The following is a 15,546-nucleotide window of genomic DNA, read 5'->3' as shown; positions in this document are numbered from 1 at the left end:
ACATTAATGTGGTCCTTATAGCCATATGGGGAATATAAAGAATACACACACAATTGATTATAAAATCTTCATTAATTCTTTCCTCATTTCCCTCCTGTTTATAATTAATACTGTGGGCTGTGGCTTGATTTTATTTATATATATATATATATATATATATATATATATATATATATATATATATATTAAGTATTAACATTCACATTCCTGTGCTTATGCTTGCTTAAGCCTCGGTTATCTGCAAATGTGTCTCCACTACAGGGATTGGAGACTCAAGCAAACACAGCCTTCTATTCCCATTTACTGCAAATGGGTATGCACTACAGCAAGTCAGGGCATAGAAGTGAAATGACCAAAAAGAAAATCAGGCACTGGCCGTGAGCTGGAACAATTGCCTCACACGTTGGCCTGGCCATCCCCCTCCAGCATGCCATCATAATCTCCTCCCTGATCACTGTATGATCCTTCATCATGCTGCGCTAAGGCTGCATACATAGTAGTACTCATATGCTTATCCATCAATCTTGCAAAAAATGTTCTCAACATTGGGAAAATATAGCAGGCTAGCAGGAACAGAACCATAAGAACAGTTAGGAATGCAATACCAAAACTCTGAAAAAATGAGGTCCAGCTTCCAAACCAGTTCTGTAACCAGTCTGTTATTAGGTTTGAAACACCTGAGTTTTGTTTTAGCTCTTCTGATAGGTCTTTTAGTTTCAAACAGTTTTATTAAAGTTAGCAAGATAATTACAAACAATCCCAAATGGGATATGCAATGGAATAGCAAAGGACAAAACAATTGGTAAACATAGTCCATCAAAATATAGCCACTCCCGAAATGTACAGAAAGATAAATATAAGAAAACATACAAAACATTTCGCAACATTTACAGTGTTTCATCCAGAAAAGAACCCAGTCTATTAGATCACTGTTACCTAAACAAAAGGTTAAATTGAAGTCTGGGACATCTTGAGAAGTGGTATCTTTAGATTATATACTATAGACCAATTATTGGGCAATAGTTGTTGCTAACAGTAAGTGGACAGGTCAGCAACCTAAGCCAGGAAAGTCCTAGCCGTTACCCTTCCTGTTCCACTAAAGGGAAGCCAATGGTGAAGTTATGTGGAATAGGTATTTTATCAGTAATGGAGTTAGTTGTCATTATAATTATAAAGAGGAGGTGAAGGAGGGAATTGTTAAGACTTAGCCGATTATCTTAATTGGGGATGGGAAGTACGAGTCAACCAAAGCAGGAGGAAGAGTAGCAGGTCCTTAAGTGTAACCCCTTGGATTAAAAAATTAACTAAAGTACATAGTATAATGAAGACCTATATTATCCGCATACTGTATCCAGGGGTCCCACGTCTTTTGGAAGTGGTCTACTCTGTCTGAGGAAATAGCCAACATTCTTTCATAAATCAATAATTGGTGAATTCTATTAATAAGGGGTCTAGTTGGTAAAGCAGAGGACTTCCAATTGGCCGCCAGATATGACTTGGCCCCCATGGCGATATATTGGACCAATTTGTGGGCCTGATGGGTAAAATGCAAAGGTTTGTGACCCAAGATTAGGATTGCTGGGTCTAACCCTACCGTAAGGGAGGTAACTCTATGAATTAATGTTGCAACTTTATTCCAGTAAGATGACACTAGTGGGCACGTCCACCACATATGAGAGAACGTGCCTATCCCTCCACAGCCTCTAGAACATAGCTAGGAAAGATTTAAATTAGCCTTATGAAGGCGGTATGGGGTAATGTAGGCCCTATGAAACACTTTAATATTTGTCTCTATTAGAGAGTAGTATAGACTTCCCTTCGTGAGAGTAGTGAAGCACTCCAGCCAGTCCTCTTGGTCCAGGGAAACCCGGAATTCCATGGTCCATAAATTCTTGATCTGTTCAATTCCTGAGGAGCTATTTTCTATAATGGTGGCATAAAGCTGAGAAATAAGTCCACCTTCCAGGGGTGAGCTGGTTACCCAATTTTCAAAAAAGGTACATTGGGTGCTGTAGCCACGGGGAACAATTGATCGGAAAAAAATGAAGGATTTGGGTAATTTAATTTGAGTATTTCGGTGGGAGCTCTGCTTTCTCCAGGACCTCACGACAGGTGAGTAATCTTTTACCTGACCAGAAAGCTGACAAATTAGTCATATTTTTGTGGGACGTCCAGGAGAAATCTTGCAGATGGCCAGGAGGAAAATCGGGGTTCCCTAGTATAGATGTTAAGGATGAAGGACTGGAGGATAGCCTCAGATGCTCCCTGGACCTTTTCCACAGCTGTAGTGTTAGGAAAGTTGAAGGTAGAACAAATTTAGAGAGAGATGACCTTGGAATCGAAGACCAAACCAAGGACTGTAATTTATATGGATCGCACAGAGATGCCTCCAGGTCCACCCACAATGGAGCCCTAAGCCCAGCAAAAATAGGGGCGACCAGGGCCAGTTGAGCTGCCCTATAATAGCCAAATAAGTTTGGAAGCGATAAGCCCCCCCTAGCCCTGGGCTGAAACATGTTGGCACGTAGGACCCTGGATCTTTTATTTGCCCAGATAAAGCCATGGATATCTAGTTGAAGCCTATGAAGGTCAGATTTCCCGACCAAGCATGAAAGAGTCCTAAACAGATACAGTATTTTTGGTAATAGAGTCATACGAACCGAATTTATTCTCCCCAGCCAAGATATTGAGTACTGATGCCACTCCTTCAGCAAACTCCGCAAGTTAGGTATCATTGAGCCATAGTTATATTTAAATAAGTCAGAGTATGAGCTTGTAATCTTCACTCCCAAATATTTTATATAGTGCTCGCAATACTGTAGGTTAAATTTGGCAGCCATCAGTCTAGCCTGAGCCTTAGGGTAATTGCAAGCTAACATCCCAGATTTTTTAAATTAAGGCATAAGCCTGAGACTTTCCCGAAAGCGTCCATGAGGTGAGATGGAAGGGAAATCTGAGGTTCCGAAATTGTTAAAGCTAGATCGTCTGCAAAGAACGCAGACTTGTATTCTTTCTTTCCCACTATATACCCCTTAACCTCAGGTTTTTTCCCGATCATTAAAGCTAAGGGCTATATCGCAAGGGCGAAGAGGGCTGGGGAAAGTGGGCATCCCTGCCTAGTTCCTCTAGTTATAGGTATCGGAATTTGGGTTGGAGAGGGGATTTTAAGTGTTGCAGAAGGGAATGAATAAAGAACCTGTATGGCTGAAAGAAAGTCACCCCTAATTCCAAATTTTTTGAGTGCAGCCAGCATATAAGGCCACTGAAGGCTATCAAAGGCCTTTTCAATATCTAAGGCCACTACGGCCAATTTATTAGAGTGAAGATTTGCGTGGGTAATAATATCAATGATTCTGCGGATATTATCCGTGGCCTGGCGAGGTGGGACAAAGCCCACTTGATCCCTGTGGACCAGATCGGGAAGAAGCGTATTAAGCCTAGCTACGAGAACTGAGGTAAGGAGCTTATAATCGATGTTGAGCAAGGAAATAGGTCTGTAATTTTTAGGTGACAATGGATCTTGACTATCTTTGGGAATGACTGCTATCTGAGCAGCCAAAAACTCAGGGAGCGTACGATGTCCTTTCATAATTGAGCCATACAGTCTCTTCAGGTAAGGGAAAAAAATTTCCTCCTCTGAGATAGTAGAGTTGAGGACTTTTCTAGAGTTATCTGTTAAATAAGGAAGATTAACATGAGACAAAAAGGTAGAGGCTTCCTCCTCAGTGGCATCTGGGATGGATTATAAAGTTTATGGTAAAACGTGTAAAACGTCTTATATATTAGTGTAGGATCAGTAGTCTCCCTACCAGATTCCAGCCTCACTTTATGTACTCTATTTATTTGTTGCTGAGCTCTCAATCTTATAGCGAACCATTTATCTGGTTTGTTTAGATATTTATGAAATTTAGATCTAGTCCACTTAAATTGTTTCTCAGTCATATTTGAGAGGACTATGTCTAGCTGAAGCTTGGTATCCAATATCAATTTTACGAAGGTAGGGTGTGGGAGTACTTTGAAATGTTCTATTTAGGCGATTTAGCTTAGTTTCTAGATTGTACTGAATTTCTGTACGCTTGCGTTTCTGCTGGGAGGTTAGTTTAATTATTTCACCTCGCACAGATGCCTTGTGGGCACACCAAAGGGCATCCGGCTTGATCTCTGGAGAATCGTTCAGCCTAAAATAGTCCGAGAGATGCTCAGTGATTCGGCCTATATTGGAAGAATCATAGAGAAGAGCTTCATTAAGCCTCCAAGTTTTAGCAAAACGTAAAGAAATAACATCCTCAAAAACAACTAGGACAAAGTAGTGATCCGACCAAGAAACTGGAACATGTCTTGCAAAAATTAGGTTAGCTAAGCTTGCCGAGGTTGTAAGTATGGCATCAATACGTGAATGGCTTCTATGCTGAGGAGAATGATATGTATAGCCCCGGTTAGTTCTGTTAAATTCCCTCCAAGTGTCAGATAAGGACAACAACTTAATATAGTGATTCAATTTGGATCTCTGTACTTTGGTTAATCTATCCCCATAGTGACTAGATGAGTCCAACAGGCAGTTGAAAAGCAAATTGAAATCTCCTGACCAAAAAATGGTTCTAAAGTTAAGGGAGAGAATCTTCTGAGCACAAGCAATAAATGACTACACTGGGTTAGCTGGATGAGCATATAAGTTGACAATACATACTGTTTCAGAATGCAGATTGCCCACAAGAATGAGGAAGGTTCCAGAGCCATCCTTATATGTTTCTGTTATTTGAATAGGGCAAGAATTATGAATTAGAGTGGCGACTCCTTTAACTTTTTTATTAGGTGAGGAAGATAAGAAGCATCTCTTATATTGAGAGTGCAAAAATTTGGGATAAGAGGCTTCAGTAAAGTCAGTCTCCTGCAGTGCAATAATCTCAGGCTTATGACGTAGGTAGCTCTGGAAAGCCTTCCTCCTCTTAGAGGGGATGTTAAATCCTCTCACATTGTGTGAAAGTATCTTAACCATTATGGTTCATATAAAACAAGCTCAAGTGTTTACCCTTAACAATCCTGCTGGCAACCCCCCCCCCCCTCCCCACCACCACCACCTTCCCACCTTCATCATCTTATAACCCAGAACATATAAGACTTCAAACCCCAAACAGCTGACTTTTTTCTTCATACCTAAAATATAAGCAAGAACACATAGAGGCAAATGGAGATCCAAATCTCCTCCAGAGGTCAGGGGAGCTGGACAGCCCAGAAGGATGACCAGATCAGCCGACCACATTTTCAGGGAACAACAAAGAGACGTAGCTTGGTGGATAACCAAAATAGGCTTATGAAAAACAACCTGAGTTCAATGGCTATAGGCTAAAACACAGTGAAACCAAACTGTTCCACCCCAGTAAAAGTAAAAGGGTTTCCCAATAAAGAATAAGTTCCACGGTTAGCTCTATAAGAAAAAGAGTCCTCAAAGTTTCCATTAGAGCAGACCACGGATCAGTTTCAGGTTTCTTGCAATGTAGAAGGGAGATCAGGAGCCTGTCGTTGTCTGAGCCTATTTCTATTCTTCACCTCAGACCAAGCTCTAGACGGTTTCGGGTCCCGTGGTGGGAGAGGGGGGTCAGGGATAAGTGGTAGATCAAAGCCGCAAATAGTAAAGGCCTTTTTAGCTTCCTCCAAAGATCTGCAAACATGAGCTCTGTTGTTGTATTGAAACTGGAGGGCAAAAGGGAACCCCCATCTGTAGCGGAGACTTTCTTTAGAAAGGATCTCTGTATATGGCTTCATTTCTCTGCGTCTGTCGAGGGTAAGGGGTGAAAGATCAGCAAAAAGCTTGACTGACTCAGAGACTCCAGGAAGAGTAGACAGGTCTCGAGCCGCTAGTAATACTGCATCCCTTGTTTCCTCGTGGAGAAACTTTAGAACAATGTCCTTTGGAAGATCCGTATTACGCGGTTTATTAAAGGCTCTGTGGATGCGGACAATATGAAAGCCCTCCTGAGGTTTCTGCGGCAGAAGTTCTGTAAAAAGTTTCATAGCCATACTTTTAAGATCTGTGACATCCTCAGATAACCCCCTAATTCTAATCTTGGCTCTGCGTGATCTACTTTCAAGATCTTCCATCTTGAGCTCAGTCGTGTCTATTTTAGTGTCCTGGGCATCTATCCTGGCCTTGGCCGCTACCCTCGCGTCTGCCAATTCGTCTGACTGCTTCTCAAGGTGATCTACCCTCTCCCCTATTTCATCAATCTTGGCTTTGAGATCACTCACCGCAGCAGATAGTTCCTTCCGAAAAAAAACATCATTTTAATGTTCTTGTATAGCTGGTCCAGTTTAATTTCCTCCGTCAGCGAGACCTGCGATCCAGTCGGGGAGCTCGGCTCTGAGTTCTCTGCAGTAGCTTTCTTAGCGGCGGACGCCATCTTGGAAACGCGCGATGGCGTCTGCTTAGGTCCAAACAGCTCCGGAATAGTGCTCTGAGACACAAGAGGCTTCAAGCCGGACTTCGTGCTCCTGGTCGTTCTCCCGGACATCTAGGGCATTAATCAGAAAGAACCTGGGGATCTTCAGCGCAGACTAGCCAGTGAAAAGCTGGGTTAGCTCACCAGGCGAGACGGAGCTCAGCAATGCTGCATCTGCTCGCTACTACGTCGCGCATACGCCCCTTCAGATAGGTCTTTTAACTGCTGAAGAGCCACTGTCACTTTTCCATCAGGGGACGTATTATCTGGAATGTAGGTACAACATTGTTCCCCAAAAAATTCACATACACCCCCTTTTTCTGCCAACAGCATATCTACTGCAATTCTATTTTGCAATGCTGTCAATGATGTTGCTTTCAGTTGTTCTGCCAAACCTTCGATAGCATCTCCAGTATAATTAACAAATCTTTGCTGATTATAGTAAACATATTCACACTTCTCATACTCTGTATCATACATTCTAATTCAGACCCACTCCCCACTACTGGTACCAGAACAATCTGTGGTCTAGCCGCTGCACACACACAATACAGTCAGACACATTCATTTGGTTCGCAGTAAAAGTTGCCGGAGTAGTCCAGAAATTCCCCCTGTCACTAGAACCTTGTTACTAGTCACGTCCATCTTGTTAACACTGTTCAATGGGGATGGGTCAGTAGTCTCTTTGTCTATCCTGTCGTTGCTGTTCAATGGAGGTCGTTCAGTTATTGTCATTGTCATTCCAGGGTTCTTCTTCTTCTTTTCCCTTTAAAATGCTATGGTTTTAACCCAACTTCCCCTATGTAGCTTTTCAGGTATCTGTTCCCCCTTTTTTATCTCCTGTTTACCACAGTTCAAGATAAAGAACTACACCTGTGCCTTAGGAAAAATCTTCTAATATCTTCCCACAGCCTTTGAGATCGTGGTCGCACTGAGACTCGAGCAAATGTTCCCGTCGCCTCAGGATCTCAAATTTCCACCCCTCTTTTCCCAGTGGTGCTAACTATCAAGAACAGATTAGATCTGGCTACTATTTAAAGAGGAATTATCGTAAGAGAACGTAGTAAGCTGTGGCTCTGGATCTTTAATTAATCTAGACTCGGAAGGCCCAAGTGTGGCTCAAATGTCCCCATGTAATGTTATTCTAATTTAGCCACCATCCCTCCTGTTGACACATGCAAGAACCCATGTGTCATAACCACAATTAAATTAAACATAGTCAGTCAAAGGAAAATTAGTAGGTCAGCAGTGTACAGAGCGACCTGTAAATAAAGTCTTAGACTGCAAGTCAGCAGAGGGAGCTGTAGTTGTAGATGTCAGGACTGCCAAGTCGTTGCCACGGGAGATCAGGGGATTGGGATGTCGCACACATATAAATGGCCAGTGTTATGGGAGCCCGGAAAGATTCCATGCAATATAGAAACAACTCTGCGGGACGGGTGGGCTCCCCAGTCGCTGTCACCTAACCCTACTGACGCCATGAAGCCGCAAATCTATGCATGATGGGAAAGCATACAGACTGTCAGTAAGGACAGTGGGTGGTTGAATCCCATGCAGCAGGCTGGCGTAGGGAAAGCGATAAAACATACAGCTTGAGCAAAGACGCAGAAAGAAAGCTTATGTATTCTACGATGTTCTTCAGCTCACTATTGCAAGACCAGTTCAGTTGTTGGTTTATTCCCTCCTGTGCACATAGAACTTATCCGCAAGGATCTTGTAACTCCCCTGCGGAAAAGTCACCGTGCAGGTGTGGACGGGGAAAAAAGACTGTACATACATGAAGACCGGTCAGTAGACAACAAAGAGAACAAAGTTGCAGGGAGCCAGGGTGGTGCAGCTTTGGACAATGATACGTAGGTGCCCAAGCAAACTGGCTGTGCAGCATAGGTAGGGCGGAAGGGGGGGGGGTTGGGGTGGATCTGGTGGGGTTGGGGTGGATCTGGTGGGGTGGGGCTGGGGGAGGTGGGGTGTGGCTGCTGGGGGTGGGGCTGGTGGTGGGCTTTTGGCAGAGAACTACAGTCATGCATCCCTCTCCGCAGTTCGCCATTTAGACAAAACGTTGTGGTCAAAATACTCCATCAAAGTCATTTTACTTAACTTCTTCTATCATACCCATGAATTATAAAAAATGTAATCATGTGACAATCAAACAGTCGAACAGTCAATGTCAATGACCCATACTCCCCAGTGATACAGCAATCAATTGTTCCCAGAAAAAGAAAATCATCATATTTGTTCTTATAACTAAAAATAGTATTGCAGGTTTTTTTGTTTTTTTTTAATATCCCGCTTTCTGGGTTATCCAAAATATATATTCTTTTCAAACAAACCTCTTATTTTGCTACATGCACTCTTTCAAATCGCTCTTTTCTGCCTACACACACACACACACACACACACACACACACACACACACACACACACACACACACACACACACACACACACACACACACACACACACACACACACACACACACACACACACACACACACACACACACACACACACACACACACCACTATTAGCTATTAGCTGGGATCAGTAGTTCATGAGGCTTCTTGCCCCCACCTCAGGAATGTGGGCGTAAACCATACATTATTGAAGCTGAACACCATCACACACATCCGTGTAATGTTTTACAGAATTTAGGAGTACAAACACAATCTGAGTAACCAACATACACAGACAGACAATTGCAGGCAGTAAAAATCGCTTTTGAATCTCCAATCTTCAGACAAAACATCAGACAAACAGATTATAAAACCTTTACAGGCATTTCTGTACTTCTGGAACCACACAAGCAACAAACAAACAGCAGCTCATAACTTGTACTGGTGGGGGAAATCTCTCCTGTGACCCCCTCCTCTCCCTCTGTTGGATACTTATACCTCCCAGGGGCTCTGGTGATGAGATCTCAGAGCTCCTGAATTCCCAGCTTCACATATCTACACAATCCTTTTAATACTACACCTTAACATTCTATTTTCACATTCTCGTGTCCATCAATAAATTCACTTACACATTTGCCTTCTACTACTAGGATGACCGCAAAAGTTGCGGTGAATTTCTACAACCGCGGTACCCTTACCCACACTTCGTCATTGTGGACCTTGAGCCCTCTGGGGGCACTGTCGGGCCAGGTGACCTTTCATGCCACATTCAAAACAGTCTCCGCGTTCTCTGCGACCTTCGTATTCCTTAAATCTGCGCTTTTGTGAGCGCGTGTGGCGGCCACCGCCATTCACAACAATTACTTTCATCCTCATTGCAATCATAAACATATGCGGCAGCTTTCTTCCCTTTCTTCCCCTTCTTCTTGATCACACATACAGGGTATCGGGTGCATTCTAGAAAATCACTCAGTCCGCAAATTCTATGATCCACCACATACTGTGTGACACACTTGCATATCCCTTCAGTCAAAATTTTACGTATAGCAATCTTAAGCTGTTCATACGGGGAATCTGTTAATTCGGCGGGGAGCTATACCTCTATATTAACTGAAAACCTCCATCACTTTATCCACTAGCTCATCTATATCTATTCCGTTTGCATTATCTTTCACCTCATGTGTCTGGGAGGCCCCATCCACCTTTTGTGGGAGGGACTTGGTTTGGTCTTGGGCTTGGGGAGGGTTCTGAGGAACCTGACATACAGTACATGGTACCTCCTCCAAGTCTTTGTTCTCCTTTCCTAACCAATATGTTAAGACTTGGCCCATCCTCATATAAGCCTCTAGTAGCCATCTTTGAGCCTCTGGTAAACCATATTGTTCTTCTAAAATCACATTACCATGAGCATCACATTTAATTTGAGAAACAAGTTTTTTACAGCTTTCAAGATGCAGATGTCCTAAAAACCCATATTTATCTCTCCACAGGCTGCGATATTTTACCCAGTTGAACACATTCATCGTTAGTGGCCATAATTTTGCTTGTACCCTTGACCCATTCTTTACCTCCCCGTTCACACACCTCTTATTGGAAGGATGATTAGTCACCTGGATCCCCTATCCGCACTCAAATATAGGCACGGGGTACCTGACACAACTTCCGTGTGTTGAACTTCTATGGAGAGGCACCTCCGACTAAGGTACTGAAACAATCAGTGGTGTAGATCCACTCCGATATTACTGCCTGTTATGCGGCTGTATTCTGTCACAAGGAACTTACAATTCCGCTGAGGCACACGGTAGCTTAGGAAACTGACCACAGATTGTTTCATGCAAAACAATATGACAACACATCAAAAACGTATACTCTAAGTGCAGCCCTGTGTACGAGAAGTTACAAAAATAAAAAGTAGTACTTACAATTATGAAGTTTTCAGGACACCCAAGAACTTTGTTTTAGAATCCTAAGCAGGCGATTTCACTGACCTTGGCTGAAGAAGTCTCACGGTTCGAAATAAACCGTATGTCACAAGGACATGAGACCTAGTTGCGTCTGGCCACATTTTTGAAGGGAACGTTTTGCCCCTGGGGTCTTTTTACTGGGCTACTATTAGATTGTTCGGCAGTCACAAACGCGCTCCTAGGCCTCAATTCCTCAGGACTATAGGTTCCGGTTCGACTAGGACCAGATGTAAAAAGAAATAAACTACACGATGAGACCTCTCCAATATGTGCCAATGAAAGTAAAATCTTTATTTACTCAGCTGAGGACTTTTTCATGTGCCAGCATACAGAAACCGCAACTAACACAGTTTTGCTTAGCCAGAAAAAGTGATTACTCCTCTGTGTGTTCCATCTCTTATACCCCAGTTAATATGTTAACATATTCCTCCCTCCAGGTAGTCTGTTCTTGTATGAATCCAATCAGCCTCAAAATAAGGTGACTTAGACCTCCTTGATGGGCGGGATCGCCTGTGTCCTTTAAAAGACTTCCTGTAAAGTTAACTTCCACTTTAGTGAAATGACGTCAGAAGTCAGAAGAGTTTTGTTTCTTTCAAAGTGACTCCCAAGGATATGCCCGCCCTCAGAATCTGGTTCAAACTGCATTCCCAAAAGATTCTTGATCTGTGTCCTCTAGAACAGAAAGGAGGGAGGGAGGTCATCCTAAAATAGAAACACTTGAAAACAGTAACTGTATTCTCCATACACATTAATTTTGGTTACATTGTGTAATTCCTAAAACAATACTATAATCATATTCTTAAAGTGTCACTCTAGCACACTAGTCTGATTACATTAATGTGGTCCTTATAGCCATATGGGGAATATAAAGAATACACACACAATTGATTATAAAATCTTCATTAATTCTTTCCACACTGTCCACCTCCTTTTGCACCCCTTTGTGCCTTCTCTCTCCCCGTGGCTCTGTCTGTTCCCCGCTGCCTCCTGTCTCCCTGTGCCTCCTTACATCCCCCTCTGCCTCCTTCTGTCCCCCTTTGTGCATCCTTCTGTTCCCCTTTGTGATTCCTATTGTCTCCCTGTGCCTCCTTCTGCCCCTAGTGCTTTTTTCTGTCCCCATCATGCCTCCTTCTGCCCCCCTTGTGCCACCTTCAGTCCCCATGTGCCTCCTTCTTTCCTCCAGTGCCTCCTTTTGTCCCCCCTTGTGCCTCAATCTGCCCCCCATTGTAGCTCCGGTCTGCCCCACTTTGTGCATTCTTCCGCCCTACTTTGTGTCTCCTTCTGTCCCCCTGTGTGCCTCCTTCAGTCCCCCTATGCCTCCTCCTGTCCTTTTTTGTGCCTCCTTCTGGCCCTCATGCCTTCTTCTGTCCCCCTGTACCACCCGATGCCCCTTTGTGTACCGCCTTCCATCCTCCAGTGCCTCCTTCTGTCCTCCTTTGTGTCTCATTCTGTCCCCCATTGTGCCTCCTTTTGTTGCCCATTGTGCCTCCTTGTGTCCCCCTGTGTGCCTCCTTCTGTTCCCTTGTGCCTCCTTCTGTCCTCCTTTGTGACTACTTCTGACCCTCATGCCTCTTTCTGCCCCCCCTGTTCCTGCTATGTCGCTCTGTTTGCCTTATTCAGTCCCCCTGTGCCTCCATCTGTCCCCCTTTGTGCTTCCTTCTGTCCTCATTTGTGCTTCATGAAAGTGGAGCCCTGCCTATGTGTATTTTCTGGTGAAACGCTGGCCGCATTGTGTGTTTTCTGGTGAAACGCTGCTGCATTTACGTGTATTTCTCTGGTGAAACGCTGCCGCAATAAGTGTAATTTCTGGTGAAACTCTGCCTCATTATGATTATTTTCTGGTGAAACATTGACGCATTACGATTATTTTCTGGGGAAACGCTGCTGCAATGTGATTATTTTCTGGTGAAACTCTTCTGCAATATGTGTATTTTCTGGTGGAATGCTGCTGCATTACGATTATTTCCTAGTGAAACGCTGCCACATTATGACTATTTTTTGGTGAAACACTGCCGCATTACGATTATTTTCATGGGGGAGAGGTGCCTCCAGGTCTCGTCTGGAGTGACAAAATGGCTAGAGGCGCCCCTGAACACAGTGACCTAACATACAAAGCCCCCCACTACATCAAACACAAATAATGTCCCACAGCATAATGCTTAAGTCAGATATTTTAAAATGCACTTAAAATCGCATTGGAAAGAGCAGTCCAATGCCATTTTTTGTGTATTATATGCGGTTTTTGCAATTTCCTGGCATGCCATTCAAATAGGTGTGCTCTCAGCCTAAGAGTTGGGGAGAATTAAGAAATTGCATTCTAGCTAAATGGGTATTCGGCAGAAAGGGATTCATTAAAATTTTATTTCTATGCAAAACCTGCATCCTAGTTCTGAATTTTTTTCATCCTCTTTCCATTCTGACATTTTTTAAACGATGCAAATTGCCTGGCAGCCCTGCTGATCCTCTAGCCATAGACTATGAATAAGCATGCAGATCAGGTGCTCTGACTAAAGTCTGACTAGATTTGCTTGTTTCAGGTGTGCGATTCAGAAAGATAATCAGGACAGTCAGGCAACTGGTATTCTCTAAAAGGAAATAAATATGGCAGCCTCCTTTAACCTCCCTGGCGGTTTATTTTTTCTGCAAAAATTGCAGAAATCCAATTTTTTTAAAAAAACATTTTTATGTTTCATGTAAAGCTACCAGAGTGGTAGCTACATGAAACTCCACTAGAGGGCGCATGTGTCCCTCTAGTTCGATCGTCGCCGGCAACAATAGCAAACAGGGGAACACGTATATAACGCGCTCCCCTGTTTGGCTTCTCCTGTCGCCATGGCGATGATCGGAATGACGTCAGCCGACGTCCTGACGTCAGACGCCTCCGATCCAGCCCATAGCGCTGCCCGGAACTCATTGGTCCGGGCAGCGCAGGGCTCTGGCGGGGGGGGGGCCCTCTTCCACCGCTGTGTGCGGGCGATCGCCGCAGAGCGGCGGCGATCAAGCTGTACGCGTGGCTAGCAAAGTGCTAGCTGCGCGTACAGCACTTTAAATGGTGAAAATCGCCCCACCAGGGGCTGAGATCTCCTCCTGCGCGGCATAGCCCGAGCTCAGCTCGGGGCTTACCGCCAGGGAGGTTAAAGCGGATCTGAACTCAGAACTTCCTCTCTGCTCTAAAAGATGCGCAACAACATAATAACCTTTAAAGAGAATCTGTATTGTTCACACAAATCACACAAAAGTAAACATACCAGTGCGTTAGGGGACATCTCCTATTACCCTCTGTCACAATTTCGCCGCTCCCCGCCGCATTAAAAGTAGTCAAAAACAGTTTTAAAAAGTTTGTTTGTAAACAAACAAAATGGCCACCAAAACAGGAAGTAGGTTGATGTACAGTATGTCCACACATAGAAAATACATCCATACACAATCAGGCTGTATACAGCCTTCCTTTTGAATCTCAAGAGATCATTTGTGTGTTTCTTTCCCCCTGCAGCTCACTGAAGAGTTACACGCTGATTGTTTGTTTACTCTTGCAGACAGCTCTGCCCGGTTGTCTGTAATTCTGCAGTATGTGACTCATCAGTATGTGCATAAACAAAAGAGAGGGAGCACCGTTTCCAAAAAAGAGTATGCAGCGTGCCCAAGGTCTCTCCCCAGTGCCTCCTGGGAAGTGCAGTCCAGATAAAACAGAAAGGACCGGCACCGCTGTCTTGTATCAAAGCTCTTTTAATAGCACCAAAGTGGCAGCAGTGACAGACTGCTGTTTCGGTTTACACCTTTATCAAACTGCTCAAAGCCATAAAAATTGTGACAAGACAAACACCTTTAAATACCCCCTTCCTGTATGGGAGGGGCCCCAGAGCGGACCTGAGAGGGAACTTCAATGGTAATATGCAAATATGCTCATGTTTCATGCACACTGAAAAAAAGTGTAATACCTGAATTAGCTTGTACACCACACCCCCAAGCTGGGATGTATGGATGATCACTTCCAAAAAAGGGAAACACTTTCTCCTCCTGTCCCTCCTCCAGCCAGCCACTCACAGCTGTGCAGGCAGTGCTCTGACAACTTCCAGGTCAACCCGGAAGTAGTCAACACATTATGGTCATTGGAGTGATCAGGTTGCAGTATTACCAAAAGTGGCCACAAGATGGCTCACTAAAGGTCGGTGCGACATTAAAGTTGCACCCTGCAGTAAAAAATGAAAAGTTCAAGATTAAGCCACAAGATGTCAGTGTGTGCAAAAATTCTAATGCAGTCAATAATTCGCATAGACAATGAATTTAAGTATATTTTAAGTGCGACAAAAACGTCGCATCAAGAATACAAAAAGCAGTGTTGTTCTCCTACCTGGTTCGCTGAGGGTGGACATTAAAAGCAAAATCTGGAAGAAGAGCATAAAATAAACATATGAAAACGTGATTTACTCAGGAGGTTCTGATGTCACTAGATACAAAAACTAAGATCATATTCGCGGTTTAAACCACCCACTCCAAAAGTATTCAGTTTCCTGATCCAAAAGGCCTCCTTTTTAAGTAAGGCCTTGTCCCTATCCGAGCCCCTCCAAGTATCCGGGACCCCATCGATTGCCATTATGCGCAATTGTGACACTGCATGTTTATGCAAATGAAAATGTTGCGCTACCGCCAAAGTGCAATTCGGGTCGCGTATATTCGATTTATGCGACGAGAAACGCTCCTTAAGTCGCTGAGTGGTTTTGCCTACATAGCCAAAACCACATGGGCATTTA

Source organism: Hyperolius riggenbachi, chromosome 7 (genome assembly GCF_040937935.1).
Source record: "Hyperolius riggenbachi isolate aHypRig1 chromosome 7, aHypRig1.pri, whole genome shotgun sequence".
Classification (NCBI taxonomy): Eukaryota; Metazoa; Chordata; class Amphibia; order Anura; family Hyperoliidae; genus Hyperolius; species Hyperolius riggenbachi.
The sequence above is the reverse complement of the archived record's forward strand: the minus strand, read 5'-3'. Positions refer to the sequence as shown.